A 17,460-nucleotide genomic window follows, 5' to 3' on the forward strand; every position below is an offset into this window, starting at 1 on the left:
ACGACATTTCTTTTCTCATTTCCACCACCAATTTCTTGTCCGTCTTTTATTCCGCATTCACACGCCAAATCCCTTAATCCCCCACACATTAACGCATTTTCTGAATACTTCTCGGTCATATTAAGAGGAGTAATAATAAATCAAATTGATATTCATATATTCGCATCATTTTCCATATGAATCCCCCACGCCAGTTTCCAACATTTCATTCACTATACAATATACATGTACCCCACAATAGCATTCAACCTTAAGACCCCCATATCTTATGTATTATTTTGCAGGGGAGGGATTCTCCAAAGGGGGATGAAGCATTGAAGCTAGCACAAGCAGAAAATTGAAGTACTTCGTCGTCTCCCTTAAAATCTGAATATGATTAATTTTAATTCTGAATTTTAGACGAGATTGCTAAGAGGAAGAGCTCAAAGCTATTCACTACATATTTGTATCTGAACTATACCACACACATAATATGCTTCCTTTTTGCATATCAACCTCCCCACTTATGTATTCCTCAATAAATTCTTCCTCGATGTGCACGAATTCAGGAAGAAATTCACAGCAAAGGAATGAAATTTTCAAACTACCTAAATTAAGTTTTGTGTAGTATTTTCTTTTAATTTATTTCACGGCGATTGTGCATGTTATATTTTCTCAATGGAGATTACAATAAATTAAAAACAAAAGAAGCTGTAAGCAAGTTGTAAAGCTTTTAAAACTATTAAGATTTAAAATTAAATTTTAATCAAGTGGTTCACAATAATGTGTTCTCGACTGTTGACTGCAAACGAAGGAAAACGACAAAATGAGGAAGTTCTGAACTTTAAGAGGGACATTAAGGAGAAACTCTATTGAGAATGGAAACATCCTGAGTTTGCCCACATAATTGCTAGGGACATCGTCAAACCAATGTAATGAGAATATATGAAGTACTTGAATCAGAGATCAATGATCTTCATTTAACTGCCACATAATGTGATTTCAACCCAGTGAAAGAGAGAACATTTTCTCATCTGGGAAATGTACATCTCGTTGAAAATGTTCTGTAAAATACTATGTAAAATAGATAGAATGGGTTTACCTCTGTTGGAAAAAAAGCTATTGCAGAAAGCACCAATGGATGCTTTTTTTCTATTCTCCAGTATCCACGTCTTCTACTTCTACATCATCGTCGGTCACAAGGCTGATTTGCATACAAATTGTTCATTTTAGTCACTATATATGCATGATATGTATAAGCTCTATATACGTTTTCCCACTATGTGCAAAATTAATCCACATGATTTTGTTGTAGTAGCACAAAATTTAAATTGTGACTGAGAGATTTTTTTGTTGCACGAAAAGACAGCATATATCCATTGTAAAATCATCCCCCATTTATTTTTCACCATTAACAAAACCATCCATTAGCATTTTCATGGAAATTCAATACGAATTATATATATTTACACACATTTGGGGGTGGTTTTTATGTTCATTTACATATCACCTGTATTGTAAAATAGATACACCACACATTGTACGTTGCAAATAATACAAAATTACAAACCATTTTTGCCATTTATATTACATAAATTGCTAATTAACACAGATTTGTCGACTTTTTTTCTCTATAAAAACACACACATACTTTTTTTTACAAGCTCGAGAGAGAGAATTTGTACGGAAAAAAGAACTTCCTCACAGATTTATTTTTATCAACATCACGAACACAGAGTTACGCGTAGTTTTTGTCTTCCTCATGATCTTTTTTTTTCTTCAGCAACTTTTGCTTCAAAGAGAAAACTGGTACATATCGCTGATTAACAATTTATTTTTAATTTTCTGTGTCATGCTTCCGATATTTTACACACAATTTACATTTGATGACTTTAAAATCCTTCAGTCAAAATCCACCACCATCTATACTCTCTTTTCCCCAACATTTTGCAAGTTTGTCACTAAACTCTCTGTGAAACATTGTGGAAAATTTGCCACTGAATTTCCCGAATTTCCTCAACGAAAAACCACAGTTATACCTATGTACAGTACATAGTTGATGAAAATTTTCACTATAAACTAATTTATATACTATCTCACATACATCAGTCTTTTGGGATTTAAAAAAAAAGTTTTCTCTCTAATAAATCACAAATTAGCAACAAAGTTTTGTGTGAGAAACACGAAAAATAGATATTTAATATGTAGATATGTATAATTTTATCGTGACATTTTGATTGAGAAAGTTCGAAGAGAAAAGAAATTTTTAATTGTATGTTGACACTCGCTGAACCTCCGCGCGCGCGTTCAATAAACTAAAAGATGTAGCAGCCAGCAGAGACACACGAGAGTGCGTAGAAATTGGTTTTTCTGTGTGAAAGACTTAAAATAAACTAGAAAGGGAATGTGATATTTTCGGCTGAGATTTTCGTCTAAAATAATAATGCCGAAGGAGAGAGATCGCGCCACAGGGTGATACCCGCATTGATTTCCTCAAAAAACCTACTCCCATTCCGAAAACAACGATATTAGATATCATGGTGCATAATCCAACAAAAGCAATTACATTTCATATATAAAACATATAACCTCATATTGTACTGTGGCTGTGGTTACAATTGAAATTGCCTCAAGTCCAATTAAATTGTTCTACAATGCCCCCCAAAATGGATGCTGTTGCTGAACAGAGAGATCATAAACAAAAAGCTCTCGGGAGAGCTTAACAATTACCCCAACAAAAGCTTTCACCCCTATACATGACTGAAATGAAAGAACTCTTCTGCAAGCTTTGTAAAAGGGAGTGAAAGTTGCATCAAGTTTACCAAACATAAAACACATTTTCAGCCCTTAATGTAATTTCCTCAAACATTTTCCTATTTACCCAAAAGTGTTCTTCTCATATGTATATACTAAAATATCCCACAAAACTTTTGTAAACTGCCACCCATTTTTCTTCTAATTGCACCACATATTAGTGCCTAGTGCAAAGTAAATTGAGAGAAAATGGAAGGAAATTTTATTAAGAAGAGATACTTTTACTATAAAACTTAATGGGAAAGAGAGAATATGCGGAAAAATATGCACAAGTTTCCTGTAAAAAGCTCCACTTCAAAGAAATTCTTTTAGTAATGACAGATGAATTTAAAGTTCATGTTCAATTTATTAAATATTTATGCGATTTATGCATTTTGAAATTATTTAGTAGGGTTGAATATTAATGAGGATTTGCATTCATTTTAGTTGAATCTAAAATGTGCAAATGTGCAAAACGTTGCTTAAATTGATTTAAATGATTTAAATAGTTAAATTGCGATTAAAATTAAACTTTACACAACCCATTACAGAAAGACCAAAAAGGTGTTACCGCTTGTCAGAAACTCCATCATTATCTAAAGAAGCGCTCTAAGGCAGAGAAAGATAAAGCATCTTTCGTAAATTGATAATTGGAGAGGAATTTCTCTTAGAAACACCATTAATTAAATTTCCTGTAAAATCTCTCGTGTATACACAAGCAAAATTAATAAGACTTCTTGGGGAAGTTTTAAGTAATTTTCCCGTTTGCACTTTAACACGAGACAGCATTGATATAAAAGAGTGTGTATGTATATAAATCCTACATGTTGGTACCTACTACCCTTTATCGTATTTTATCCTCTTTTCTTAATGGTAAAACACAACATCAAACACGATAACACCCTGTATCACGTTCCTCAGGAAACATCATCAATCTCAACAATTTTCGCTCAGCAGTGCGCAGTTCTCAAGAATAAAACACACCATAAGTTTTCAATAAGAGAGAGAGAAATACTCAATGCATTCGTTTTAGTTCTAGTACATGAATTTTTCCGACTTCTTTTTCTTCTTCCTTCAAACCATTTTGCTAACTTCCTTGTCGATGTAATCGTAGACAGTGTTTTTTTTTCCTATACTAACCATGCGCTACTTGTAAAAGAAGAAAAAATTTACATAAGTGGGATGTGTTTGATGCTTTTCAAACATCCAAAAGCAAAAACTTGCCAATCTCTTGGATAATTTTTTTTATTTGAAGCATTTTATACTCCAAAGAAAAAAAAAAGCTTGCAAACATAGTCTTCCCCATCTCTCAATTCTTCCGAGTAATTTCACTCCAAAAACACGAACCAATTGAACACAAAATTTCTTACATGAGCCACACATTTTCAGACACTTTTATGTGCCAATGATGAGACTCCTCTCTTATGTATTACTTAAGATAGTCTTATGTGGAATATTTTCTATAAATATCACTTTATCTATCTCATGAAATGTTCTTTCTCTATACCAAGCAAACCAGAAAGTGAATTCTATCTCTCAAGTCTGGCCGCTTTTCTTCTTCTATCATTCCGAATACCGCATTATCCCTTGTGCGTTATACCTCTTTTAAACATGATATAAGAAGCATTCAAAACATAGGACGGAAAGTAAGTACAAGTGGTGTGCTACCACATTTTTTTCTTCATCTTCTACACATTCAACAAGAGTAAATATCCCGACATAGACGAATAACTTCAACAACATTCATTTCTCGTGCCAATATTGAAGCGAAAACGCCAGCCTAGTGGAGACAAATTTTCGTATAATTTGGCAATAATAGTAGTTGGTTGAAGAAAATTTTTATTGATACCGGGTCTTAAGAAGTCTGCGCTGTGAACTCCAAGTTATTCAATTGCACGATGTTTATTGTCATGAATATTGATGGGATTATATTTCAAGGAATTTTAAAATAGGTACGTCTCTGAATTATTCGATCTGTATATCTATCTAAAGCAGCATAAAACTATATTAACGAAATGAAGCTTCCAGAGAAGTTTTATAGAAAAAAAAGATTCTCGATTTTTCCATTATAAATTGTTTTCTTTATTATATTTCAAGGAAGAAAATTGGTTAAATTTTTTTAAAGAGAATTTTGCATAAGATTGTGGTAAAACGCCAAGTAAAGCGTAAAATCATAAAACTACTAACAAAAACCACATCTCTCTTTATTTTTACAACAAGGAGGAACTTTGTAGAAAATTCCTTGCCAAGACGTTCGTCCATTTAGTAAAAAGGTCATAAAACTTCATCTTAGGGTTTACATTAAAGATTCATGTTCTTCTCATGTAAAAGGGGAAAATGATATGAATATAAATGTTCATGCAAAAATAATCTCCAAACAGATACACGCGCGATGAAATGGTGAACCAGAGGATAAGACCCATGTGAAAGGATCCTCTCTCTCTGGCAAGTTTCTTGGAAAATTATTCGGGTTAAAGTGAAATGAAAGAAAAAAAGGATTCTCCAATAAGCTTCATTTCTTAGAGATTCACTTAAGAAAATTGCAGCTTTATCGCGATTTTGCATATTTAATATTTCAGATCGAATCACCCCCTCCTCACAGCTACCACCATCCAACATTCATCGGAATCTCCCTCGTACTTTATGTCACACGATATATATTCACTCTACCCAAATATAGACTTTCTACCCCATTTCATCCCCAATCGTATACGTAACCATTGTATATAGTTGTATACATTTCACAGTGTTGCCACTGAAAACTTTCTCAATCCTCAATTGAACTTATGCAATGTATGTATGTTAGCTTGAATCGCTTGGATACTCTCTACTATTCAAAGTTCCTGATGGTATTCTAAAGCTAACTTTCTTCCTTCTCTCCTCTTTCGCAGCGTATCTTCTTTATATATTGTTTAAAATCAAGCATTCTTCACTATTCCCATGTGAATTAAGAGCAATTGTTTGTACGCAGCACTTTTGGGGGAAAGTTTTATTAAATACTTACTTTTGGGGGAAATGTAAAAGTACCTTCATCCTATATAATATTAAGGGGAAATAAATAAAACTCGAGAAAATTCACCTACTTAAACGAAAAGGTAGAGAATAAAGTAGCTCACAAGATACGAAAGCAGAAGGAAAACATTCTTGGATAAGACATTTTTATAGCATTTCATAAATATGAATGTGCAGCCAGCCAGTAGGTTGAATTGAATTTCTGAATCCTTTTATTGTCTCGGAATCAAAATCCATTTGCTTTTTTGATTTAAATTCATGAGCACAATATTCTGTTAGAGATCTCCAACGTATATCTTCGCATATACTTCAAGAAAATTCTCTTATAAAGTTTGAGATGTTTTCTTTCAATTTCATTATATGACAATAGCATTAAAATTGCAACTTTTAAGCAGAAGAAGATGGTTCAAATGCAACTTTTATCGAAGATTTCATTGTAAAAGTGACTACAAGTGGTTTGATTTAGCCCATCATCCCTTATTGTTTAATTGTAAAATTAAATGCAGTGCGGTGAGTTTATTGTGTAATTCGTGCAATTATGTATTTTACCGTTCGTTAGTTGAGTTGTTCTTCTTGCTAAAGTACTTACTACTCAAATAAACTTTTACAATTTTGCCTAAAAGTTCCATTCTAACAATAATTTCCTTTACTTTAGATAATTGTGTTGGTCTTTGATTTCTAAAGTTTAATCTACTTGTCAAACTTTATAGCGTCCGGGTATGGTCTAATTTGATGCTGTTGGGAGAAGACAAAGTTATCCCCGGTCTAACTTTCTCGTTATTATTTTTGATATTTACTGCAGTTTTATTTATTTTATTTTTTTCAAACAAGACTTTATCCCCACACAAGCACGTCATCCCATTCAACCACTAATTAAAATTTAATTACTCCCCAGTCATCTATCACCCTCACGTTTAATCTTCCTAATGCCAAAAAAACCTTTTTCATCACTTTAAATGAAATGGCTTCCTCTATTTAAAACCTTTCAGCTGTGTGTGGATGTTTTCCAGTGACAACTCTTGGAGTCAAAATACACATTGGAAGAAGATTTGAATTTCAATTGAAACCTGATTTACCTCAAGTCAGAGCACACTGGATTAAATATTAACGCGATCCAAAGTCCCCAAAATGTTAAAAGGTATTCATTTAATCTCTTTCAGTTTCCCCAACCATTCCATTTCTTTGTGTATTTAGATGCTCAAGTACACCAAATTCAATTAAATAATATATGAAGGCGGTTTACATGAAATCGTTTCACATTGACGACGTAACCAGTAAGTCCTTCCTTTCGGCGGTTATGCAAAATTAAGGCTGTATCAATATTCACAGGGAAAGATTATCTCTTCTTCATTTAAATTTAATCCAATTTGGGTAGATTGAATAAGATTCTAATCATACACCCCCTCACAGTCAGTCTCTCGTTCATTTAACCCATATATACATACATAGTCTGTTCTATGCGAAAGCTGTTTGCTTATCTTTCGGAAATTTCATCAATGTGTAAATGGGAGATCAATTTGAACACTGATTGGGAGCCACGAGTGGGTCATGAATGGAGAAAAGCCCATTGATAAGTTTATACATACAGCACACTGACCCACGGCTGCGGCTCAATAATTCAATATTCTGCATTACTGCTACATTTAACAGTCTCTGGTATACAAAGCTCTGCTTTACATACACGCGAGTTGCCCTTTTTGCCTTTTCATTTCAGTGTTGTGTATAATCATACCCCAACAAGCCAAAAACTCAATCAGTATCAATTTACATTTTAATTTTTAATTATGTTTAATTTTTAATAAGAATTTTCTACTGAAAATTACGAATGAAAAATTTATTCTAATTAAATACTTTTTTGCATAAAAATAATTTTCAACTTTTTTTCCGCACAAATGAAGCATAATTTTCTGTTGCGAAAAGAGAGAAATATTTTGGTGTTGATATATAGAGAAAATTTTATATACATACATAATAAATAAATATATAAATAAGGTGGAGAATCACTTGAGGAAATGTTCGCTTTGCAGTATGACATCAACATAAAGCGATGAGAGATGAAATATTTTCAATTGCACTTGACACCGAGAAAATGTTATGGGTGAAATTTTTCCTTCACATACACATTGCATTACAATAATATACCATTTTTCAGAAAGCTTTTCATACTACCCCTTAGAATTTTTATAACGAACCATGAGAATGTTTTATTGTGGGTTGGTATGTAGGTATATGAAAAAAAAATTCTTTGTAGGTACACAATTCACCTTTTCATCGTATTTTTTACTCATTCATTTTCCTCATAATGCTTTTCTTTATTCACTGAATATTTTTTTCGTAACATAAATTAAGAAAAAATTTTATGTTCTTTTTTTATTTTTAAATGAGATGTTTCTTATAATTTAAAAATCCATGTTACATGTTCATTTTTTTTAGAAAAAAAAATGTTTTTAGTTAAAAAAGAATTAAAAATATTTTGTAAAAAAAGCACAATGTAGTTTTTCCTTCAAGGAAACTTTTAACAATGTCTTTTATTCAGTTTGCATATTCTCCTTCAACATAAAATAGTGAAGAACATCATTCATATATTGAGTCTGTGATGCAAATAGTAAATATGCCATTCTTTTCAATAATAAAACATCACGAAGAAGCTCATAAAATTTTCCCCACAAATATACGAAGAAACATGCCAGATGAAAATATATTCACAAAATGTATGGTTCATGTGACGACATTAAATTTTCCAAAAGTCGCAATTGTGCCGAATGTATCTCCCCTAAAAATAATAATGTTTTACGACAGAATTTTTGCACATCATATTCCCATATTTATCAAGTTCTCTTATATAATGAGTTATGTACCTATAGTATTTACTTGTTTAGGAAAAAGAATGACTGGTTTATTAGGATGAAAAGGAAATGACAAATGAATGCTAATATCGAGAAATAAGGAGAGACTATATATAATTTTTTTATTGAACTTCCCATTCTCCGAAAAATCTTCTTTTATTGTTTATTTATTGGCATGTCTTTCTTGTCTTAAACCACGCTCCAAGGTTCATTGCTCGATGTTGATTGCAAATGATAAATTTTGTTTATACGATTATTCACGCTCATAAGACGAAAAAAGGAAAATCGTGTGTATGAAAACGCATTGATGATGGGAATGACGATGGGGGCGGCATAACAAATGGCATTGGTGATTTTTCACGTTCAGAAAAAAAATCCATTGCCTAGAGGAAATTATGCAGATTTATCTGGGAAAATGCGTCTGCAAAAAGAAAATCTGTGTGCGAATTAGCAGTCAGTCTCGCGTCGTAAAGCTTTTTGTTAGGAAAAATGCGGAAAATAGTTTGGGGAAATCCCTTAATCGACTGACTACAGTTGTACTGCTTTACTACACCCATTTGTCCCATTCTTCGTGTGCATCTGGCTATGAAAGTGCAATAAGATTGGCGCCGTACTCAAAACACTTGACAATGTTATATATATATTTTTTTACACAAATGAACACAGTTTTCCTGCCAATATTCAACCTACAAATCTTGCAATATTTTATTGTTTTCTCTTTTTTTTATGCTAAAGGAGACACGTTGACAATAATTTCGTAACATTTCACTCTATTTCCCTCCCCTCCCCCCAACGGTAGGACTTGTGTGTACCTATTTATGCTATTTTCTTTTTGGCATTGCCTTGAATGAGAATAAGTTTGGCAGAATATCATGAAAAAAAATTTCAGTCTCATTCGCAAAAGCAACACACAGAAAGAGAATTTCTGTCAAATTTTATATTAGCAACTCTTCAAATCCTAACATACGAGATCACTTAGCACATTATTTCCCACTCACGAGAATTCATTCATTTTTACTTAAAATACATAAAGCTACATATCTATACACATATGTATATATGGCTTTACCTACGCTCTCTGTACAACAATTTCATTATCAAGCTTTAAAATAGGATTTTTCCCGAAAGTTTGCATATCTGTTTGCGACATTAGAGTGCGTAGAAGATGTATTTTATTATCAAGTTTTAGGTGAAATTGCAATAAAATCCAGTTGAATATTTATTACTCATGACTTCACAGAATTATGGAATGAAAAGTTTCCTGCACAGATTGCAAATGTTTTGCAGCACTTTCTGTGAAGTATCATTTTAGTTTATGTTATAAATTATAACTAAATCCTCCTCAATTAAAGAGAATATTTGTTAGATATTTATACGTAAATAGATTTTATTGCATATTTTTGGGACATGTTAATTTAAAGTATTTTTATGAAAACAAAAAAGTTTAACATAAAAGCGAAAGTAAAATTTAGTATCAAAAGACTTAAAGTTTTTACTAATTTTGCAGTAGTATGCTTGTGATCTAAATATAATCATGTTATGCAGGTGCAAATTTGCATTTTAGGTGAGACTTTTACAGTTGAGCAGAGTACATGGACATGAACCGACATTTCCTGTGAGATAAGTTTAAATACTATTACGGAAAACTGTTTCAAAGGAAAATTCCCTCAACATGAAAGGTTCAAAAGGGATATTTCCCACAGGTATCGACTATGTAATCTAAAAACATATATAATACAGGATTTTCTCCCATGTTATGTCAGGTGAAAATTGTGAGATATAAATTAAACATCCATAAATCTACATTTTCACAATCATAACACACATATACAAATCTATAGGTATTATTTACTTTTTACTGCAGAATCCATTCAGCAATGCAATGCACTGAACAAATTACATGTATACACACTCATTTAATATTCCCAGATATCAACATTGGTTTACAAATATAATATAACTTTCCATATCTTCGTATGAATGAGCATGAGATCACCGTAAAAATATAAAATCTCTGTGTAAAATGCAAATTCACAAACTGAAGTTCAATTCTCTCTATCTAAATGCAAAAAGGGGGGCGAGATAAATTATATTTGGTGCAGCGAAAACCCACCATCATGTCCGGAAATCCTTTCAAAATTTCATCTTCTCTTGCTTTGGGGAAATTCCCACACTGAATCCTTTTCATAAAATTCCTTATCACTTTTCGTAATTTTCATTCCCATTTATAACCATTTTGTGGCCACTCTAAAATCAGTGAATTGACTTATCTCACCAAGCCATCCGCCTCAAAGCAATCAATGGGGAGGAGATTTTCATATATAGGATGTAAAATGGAGGAAGGAGAAGGATAAAACGTGAAAAGCTCATTGTGAAACATCGATAAAAGAATAGCAAACGATTGAAAATCTTCATCTTTATTGACTTTCTGGGTTTTGCCTCTCGTTTGAGGGATAGTTCAAACTTTTTTGTTCCTCATATCAAACAACCCTCCGCTCCCCGTTTGATTGATCAACAAAAGAGAGAAAATCCCATTGAAAAGTCATTGGACAATCAAGTGAAACCGCATGAAAATAAAAGAAGCGAAGATATTTATTTTCTCATTTTGAGTTCTTTTTTCTTTGTGATTTTTTTTTTACCATCAACAAAAAAGGATATTAAAAGAGAGAGAGAGAGGGTAGTTAATTTCCAGTTAATTCAGCTCAAAAAATATTTGCACAAACACTTTGTAAAATTTCTCTTTTGTTAATATACTTTCATTTCCCTGCAAAAGATGTATCATGCAGCAATATGAGAAATGAATTTCCTTTTTTGAATTTAATTAGGAGCAAACCATAATGAGACGTATGTACATACCGTGGAGAAGATGAGTATATATTTCACTTCAATGCAAGTATTCTCCGCACATTCATATTAAATTTTAATTGAATTTCCATTAATAAAACTTTGCGAGAAAATGCCAAATTTATGAGTTATTTTCAATTTTCCACCAAAAGGGAAATGCACATTCGCGTATCGCATCTCTCCTTCAGTCTTCCATCGTATTCGCCACTTGAATAAATTTCTCATTAACACACTCAAGTTAGATGATACTATCGAAACGATTCGAGAGCATAGCAATTGTCGATATGAATACACGGTGGGAAAGTTCTAATGGTATAATAAGGGTTCGACGTGATGGAGAAGGTGATATCATAGGAAAACTTTCTATATATACCAAACACCAACTATGCACGGCAAGTCTATGCTTCAAAACTATCGAAATCCTATTTATCAGTGCTACTTCATGGAGAAAATTGCAAGAAAATTCCCAGAAGTGAAATTGTCACACCATAAAGTCAGGAATACTACCTACCTACCTACGTGAAATAACGTCTTTCATTAATACTTAATCACTTTCTCAAGTTATCAACTTTTACTCAATGCTCCTTATCGACAGGAACATTTCTCATTACAGCTCTTCTTTTTGCAATTATTTCGTCTTCTTTTCACCATTATATATAGCGAATTATCCACTTACTAAAGTAGGTAACTGTGAAGTGTTAAACATTAAGGAATTGAGTTGCCTTTTAAATTTAAAGAAAAATCCCGTTTGCTTTTAAAATGTTACTGAAAGTTTTTTTTTGCTTTAGAAGAGTTTAACTTTCAATGAAATGATTTATAAAAAAATCACTCATTGAACCCATTGAACAGTGAAATGGGGGTGTAGCATCGTATGTATGTATTTCTTATGCTCAAAAAAAAAAAAAAAACGTTTCTGCTGGACAAATTTCAAAGTTATTCTGAACAATTAAAATCTTTTTAAAGAACAAATTCTTTCCCAAAACTTTTTAAATACCCCTTTTGGGATAATTTGGTCTGTGAACACTCTGTAATGCGAAAAAGAAAAACACACGATTTGCATAAGTCTTTTAACTCTTTTCCCTTTTTCAAGTCTCGTGAAATACTGTGGTGGGAAGCGTAATGTAAACAGACCCTCATTGTTGTAATTTTATGCCACCCTCCCTGTATGACTATTCCACACATTTATGTACATAATGAGTAGCGAGCTTTTATCTTGTTTTCCACAACGAATTATCTCTCTTTTTCATCTTACTCCATTATTTTTCTCAATGACTATAATGATGAATAAAAATCCAGATGTTTCCAAAAGAAGAATAAAAGTAAAATAATTATTTTATTTTCTTGTCATTCTTATGTGTAGCTCTCATTTTGTGTATACGAAAACAATATAATTAACAATAATGATTACATAAACTGCATAAGAGCAATAATTGTTGCAATCCTGCACCAATAATGCGCAGACAGAACTTAATTCAAACATCAAAATTTTAGTCTCGCGTGCGAAATTATGATAATGTTGTTGGAAGGTATTAAATTTCGTGCAAATTTCGTACCATCGAAAACAATCTCTTTCGTGAATAATTTAGTTAATGCTAGAAATGTGTGTACATCCACCAACTGTATATATAGTGAATTAAATTCACGTAATACGGTTGTATTAAAACGCGTCTTATTTGAATATACTACCCCCTCCCCCTTCCCGTTACGCTGCTCATTCCACACAGATGGAGGAGGATATGCGGGGGGTGGATTTTCATAAAATCACAGAAAGTTTAACTCGAGTCAACATACACTAGTTTTATATCAGACTAATTGTCTCTCACAGTAAATATTCGCGCAACTTTCCTGCCAAAGGGAAAATCAATATATTCACCATTTTCAGACGGAAATATCATATGATATCACCCTGAAATTTTATTGTTTTTTTGGGAAAAACTTGTGGTGGGTGAATTATTTTTCACACACATTTTCTTCGTATAGTTTCCAGTAAACATCATTTTATTGGTTGGTGGTATATATCGTAGATACTTAGAGAATCAAAGGAAAAACTAGAGCATAAAGAAGCGCGGCAATATCTACAAGATACAACATAAGTCAACAGCAACACCTGTGTCGATTTCATCTTCTCTATGCACTCTTGCTTGTATCAAAGAAAATTCTCCTCAGAATTTCTCAGGAATTCCGTTTCTCTATGTTATACACAACTTTGAGAATTTTCATTTCCGCACAGAAATCATGAAAACGAATGGAAATCTTCAATACTTTTTTTTTATTATAAAACTCCTTTGCTTTTCAATTTTTTTTTCTTCCATTCACTCCCTCTCTGTCAGTGTCAAGGTGATTGAATGATATGCATGGCTGTTTATATTTTACACTTTTACACCATGATCCGCATGAACGAGTACATTTAATCAAATACACACGAGTTCACGAATCAAAAAGAGAATCAATTTTCCAATTTATTTATCGCAAAAATAAACATAATTTTCCATTAAAATATATTCGATTGAACTTTTGCGGATTTTTTTGCATATCAAAACAATCAATGTGGTGTATCGCAAAAGAATCTTGGAGCTTTTACACGTATGAAAAAAATCCTGTCAATATTTTTATTTGATTTTCTTTCTCGGGAAGTTTTTCTCAAAAATCACAACTTTTGACTTGTCACGTGAAAATCCAAACATCAAGGCGGAAGGAAAGGAAATCTTACATATACAATCCACATACTTTAGAAGAATTAAAGGAAGCTTTTCTGTACTTTTTCCTTGAGGAAGTTTTCTCGTTTTTTTTTCTTATTTCAAATTCCTTGACGCTCATGAGGTGTTTTTTTTTTGCCTCAATCGTTATTGGATTGAATTTCAAGTATCATTGTATGAAAATTTATCTTCAAAAGAATCTCACGAGACATATCGAGCGAATAAGGGATTCAAAATGAAATCCTTCCATCAATTTTTGGTTGATTCCATTTGAATCATGAGAATTAGCAATGTGATGGTGCGAGGCACTTTCATGTCTCTCTTTTGGGTGGAAAAAGGCCAAAATAAAAAGGAAAACTTTTAGTTTCCATGATTACGGCCTTTTCACTCGTGAAACGACTCTTTCGTGTCTTCCAAAGTTTCCCACGAAGGTCAGGAAATCACGCTTATATCCTTGATACATCACTCACAGGATATGCTCGTTATTTTCCCATAGGGAATCTCCTCTCTTGCACATAGTATGAACCATTAAATATCCGCATTTTTTTATCTACACGGCCGTACAAGAGATAAATTCTCTTTTTATTGCTTTTAATCTCTCAAAATGTTGCGATGTAGCAGACCATTAAGGAATTATCCACTTAAAATGTCCACAAAATTTCTTCTCATGGTGTGTTGACAAAAATATTGTGGATGGATTTTTCTCAAACTTTGGTGAGAGAAGGGCGATTAAGCTTATATATTTTTTTTGTCTCATGGTAAACAAAGGAAAACTTTAGCCATTTATCGTGTTAAAAGGTCGTGATTTTCCACACATACCTACATATAGTAAAAACCCATTGGGGAGAACACAAAAACGAACTTTGCAGAGCGTGAAATTTAATTTTTAAACATCAATCCATTTACCACAAAATCATCTACTCAAACTTTTCGTATATACGCTGAACTTTAGAATATCCTTCCTTATTCATTTATTTTACTTCCTTTTCCTCTTTCCTTTTTGTGTGTGTGTGTCACGTTTAAGACAAAAAGGCCGTGTAACCTGTAATTTGTACCCCATGATCCCCATCATTTCTTCCCCCAAATGTCGCAATTTTTCTTATGTGTGAATAAAATATTCCCATTCTGAGACAAACACTTTCTCCTCACCCACAAAAGCTCCTCATTGTACATATAAGTATTTTCTCCCCATCATAGGGGAGTGCAATGTGAGCAATTTGTGGGATTGAAATAAAAGTTTTTATCCCCCAACCACCCCCTATTTGTCGTCATCTCCATTTTTGCCCTTCATCCCCAACCACATTTACCCCCAACATACGTATGTATACATATACCACCCATGGGGGGTAACGCCAGTGAGTTTACTCTCTGTGACTCACCACATTGTGTGTGTTTTTAATAATGGAAAAAGAAAAACCACGCAGTGTGTGAGCCACTAAAGGAAAATTGTTTGTAATAAATAAACGACAATTTTTTTTGTTTTTGCATAATTCCTTTGTAAAATAAAACTCATTCTGGGACACTTCAAATCACATTAGGGGCGTGGGAAAAAGGCTCATAAAGAGCAGTGAAAGGCCAATAATAATTAATTCTGGAAAATTGTAAGTAAACCCTAATGGAAAAATGCTATTAAGTCATTGAGGAAAAACTTTAGAAGTTTAAGAAACTTTAGAAAGATACTTAACTATGCAGCTTTAACATAAAAATGAGTTTTTGATATGAATGAATGGAATGAGTCTTTGTAATGATTCCAATGAGTCGTCTTGAAAGTTTTTATGACAAATATTATATTTTGCATGTAATTTAAAAATTAATTTGAATACTTTTCTTCGTTGAGAATGAGTTGATAAGCATGAAAAATTTTGTAGCATCACTCAACATAAAAAAGAATGTGCTTAATTAATTCAAATTATAATAAACTCCTGCTGGCAGTTTTTTTTTTTCATAGCTCAAAGTTGTAAGTTGAAACTACAACAAAATTATGTCCAACAATTTCCACAGTATGACACAAATTTTCACATTGCAGCATGAATGTGAAATTTATTAATTTCCTAGAAAAATCATACTTCTTCCCATCACTGACTGTGTAAATGGAATAGTACCACGTTTTACATTATAAACAATAACCACTCATATTAATTTTCTCTTGTATTTTTTGCTGTATCCTTCGCATCTCATAACTTGGTTTGAAAAGTTGTCTCTGATCCAAGAAAGAGAGTCACGTTCTCGACATTTTTAAAATAAATTTTTGCACAATATTGGAATCACACAAGACGACGCGAACACAAAACGACGGCGCTCAAATGCGTTTGTTTTATTTTAAGGAATTCACACTTTGGCTCTTTTCTCAATCTTCGCAGAGCCAGTGAGAGAAAAAGAGCAAAAGATGGCACGTATTGTAGAAAAGAAACATCTTTGATTTAGAATTTGTATGTTGTACTTTATTGTTGCAAAATTTTATACTTAAAGTCACTACATTTGAGTTGGTGTAGTAAAATGTGGCTACAATAATAAATTAATTTGAAAATTTATTAAATATCAAAATTTTATTATGATTTTATTGGCAAAGGCATATAAACTTTGCAAATTACATTCGCCAACTGAAAAAGTATTAAGAGGATTCACTTCAAGAAAGCGTAAAATTGTTTGTCTTTAGAGTAATTGTAAGTAAAACTTGGGTTCTTTGCAGGGAAGATTTTAGCCTCTGTGTAAGGAAAAAGCTCAAAGTATTGGAGCTTTATAAAGTTAAAGTTTAATAGATGATTTATTTTGAGGCTTTTGTGGATTTTAAGTTCAGAAGAGTATAAACTTTTATACAAAGTTACACAAGAAACTTTTTTTCTTCCACACATTTGGAGCCATAATCCCCCTAATACATGAATCTGTTTGGATGTGGCTTATATAGCACAAAAATCTATTAATTCTCTCCAATACCAGCAACAACGAGTGACGGAGAAATATATCAACCCACGTAAAATTTTGCACAAGAAAACCATTCTCGCGAATTTTTTTTATAGGTATACATCTCGCTGTTTTATACTTGACTTCTGTTCAATGATCCAGCGTGAAAGAAAAGCATGAAAAAGAATAGAAAACATTTTTGTGTTGATGTCACCACATTGGAGTCGTGTTTCTCTCGGTGTGAAAACCTTTTTAGTCGTGTCATATTTGCAATCTTTCATGTCGTAATTGCCACACTCTAGCAACAACAAAATGTGTATATCTGCCACATAAAATTCCAATAGATGATCATGTTGTAAAAAAAAAGTAATCCCATTGCGTTCCAAGAC

The 17,460-nt window shown here is 32.5% G+C and overlaps 3 protein-coding genes across 9 annotated transcripts in view; 2 read left to right on the forward strand and 1 right to left on the reverse strand.

The window, feature by feature from the left end:
• The window catches only part of LOC129787458 (fork head domain-containing protein FD4-like), a 416,355-nt gene that overhangs the window by 271,005 nt on the left and 127,890 nt on the right, over window positions 1–17,460 (forward strand). The window lies entirely within an intron of this gene.
• The window catches only part of LOC129787473 (HIG1 domain family member 1A, mitochondrial-like), a 170,434-nt gene that overhangs the window by 77,232 nt on the left and 75,742 nt on the right, over window positions 1–17,460 (forward strand). The window lies entirely within an intron of this gene.
• LOC129787408 (uncharacterized) overlaps window positions 1–17,460 on the reverse strand; it is a 48,807-nt gene that overhangs the window by 21,729 nt on the left and 9,618 nt on the right. The window contains exon 1 of one of the 7 annotated variants that reach the window (XM_055822963.1): window positions 1,082–5,026. The exons of the other annotated variants lie outside the window; for them this stretch is intronic. The gene's annotated coding sequence lies outside the window, so the exon portion shown is untranslated. Of the gene's footprint in view, window positions 1–1,081; window positions 5,027–17,460 lie in introns of those variants that run through there. 7 annotated transcript variants of the gene reach the window in all.

This window comes from Lutzomyia longipalpis, chromosome 1 (genome assembly GCF_024334085.1).
Source record: "Lutzomyia longipalpis isolate SR_M1_2022 chromosome 1, ASM2433408v1".
Taxonomy (NCBI): Eukaryota; Metazoa; Arthropoda; class Insecta; order Diptera; family Psychodidae; genus Lutzomyia; species Lutzomyia longipalpis.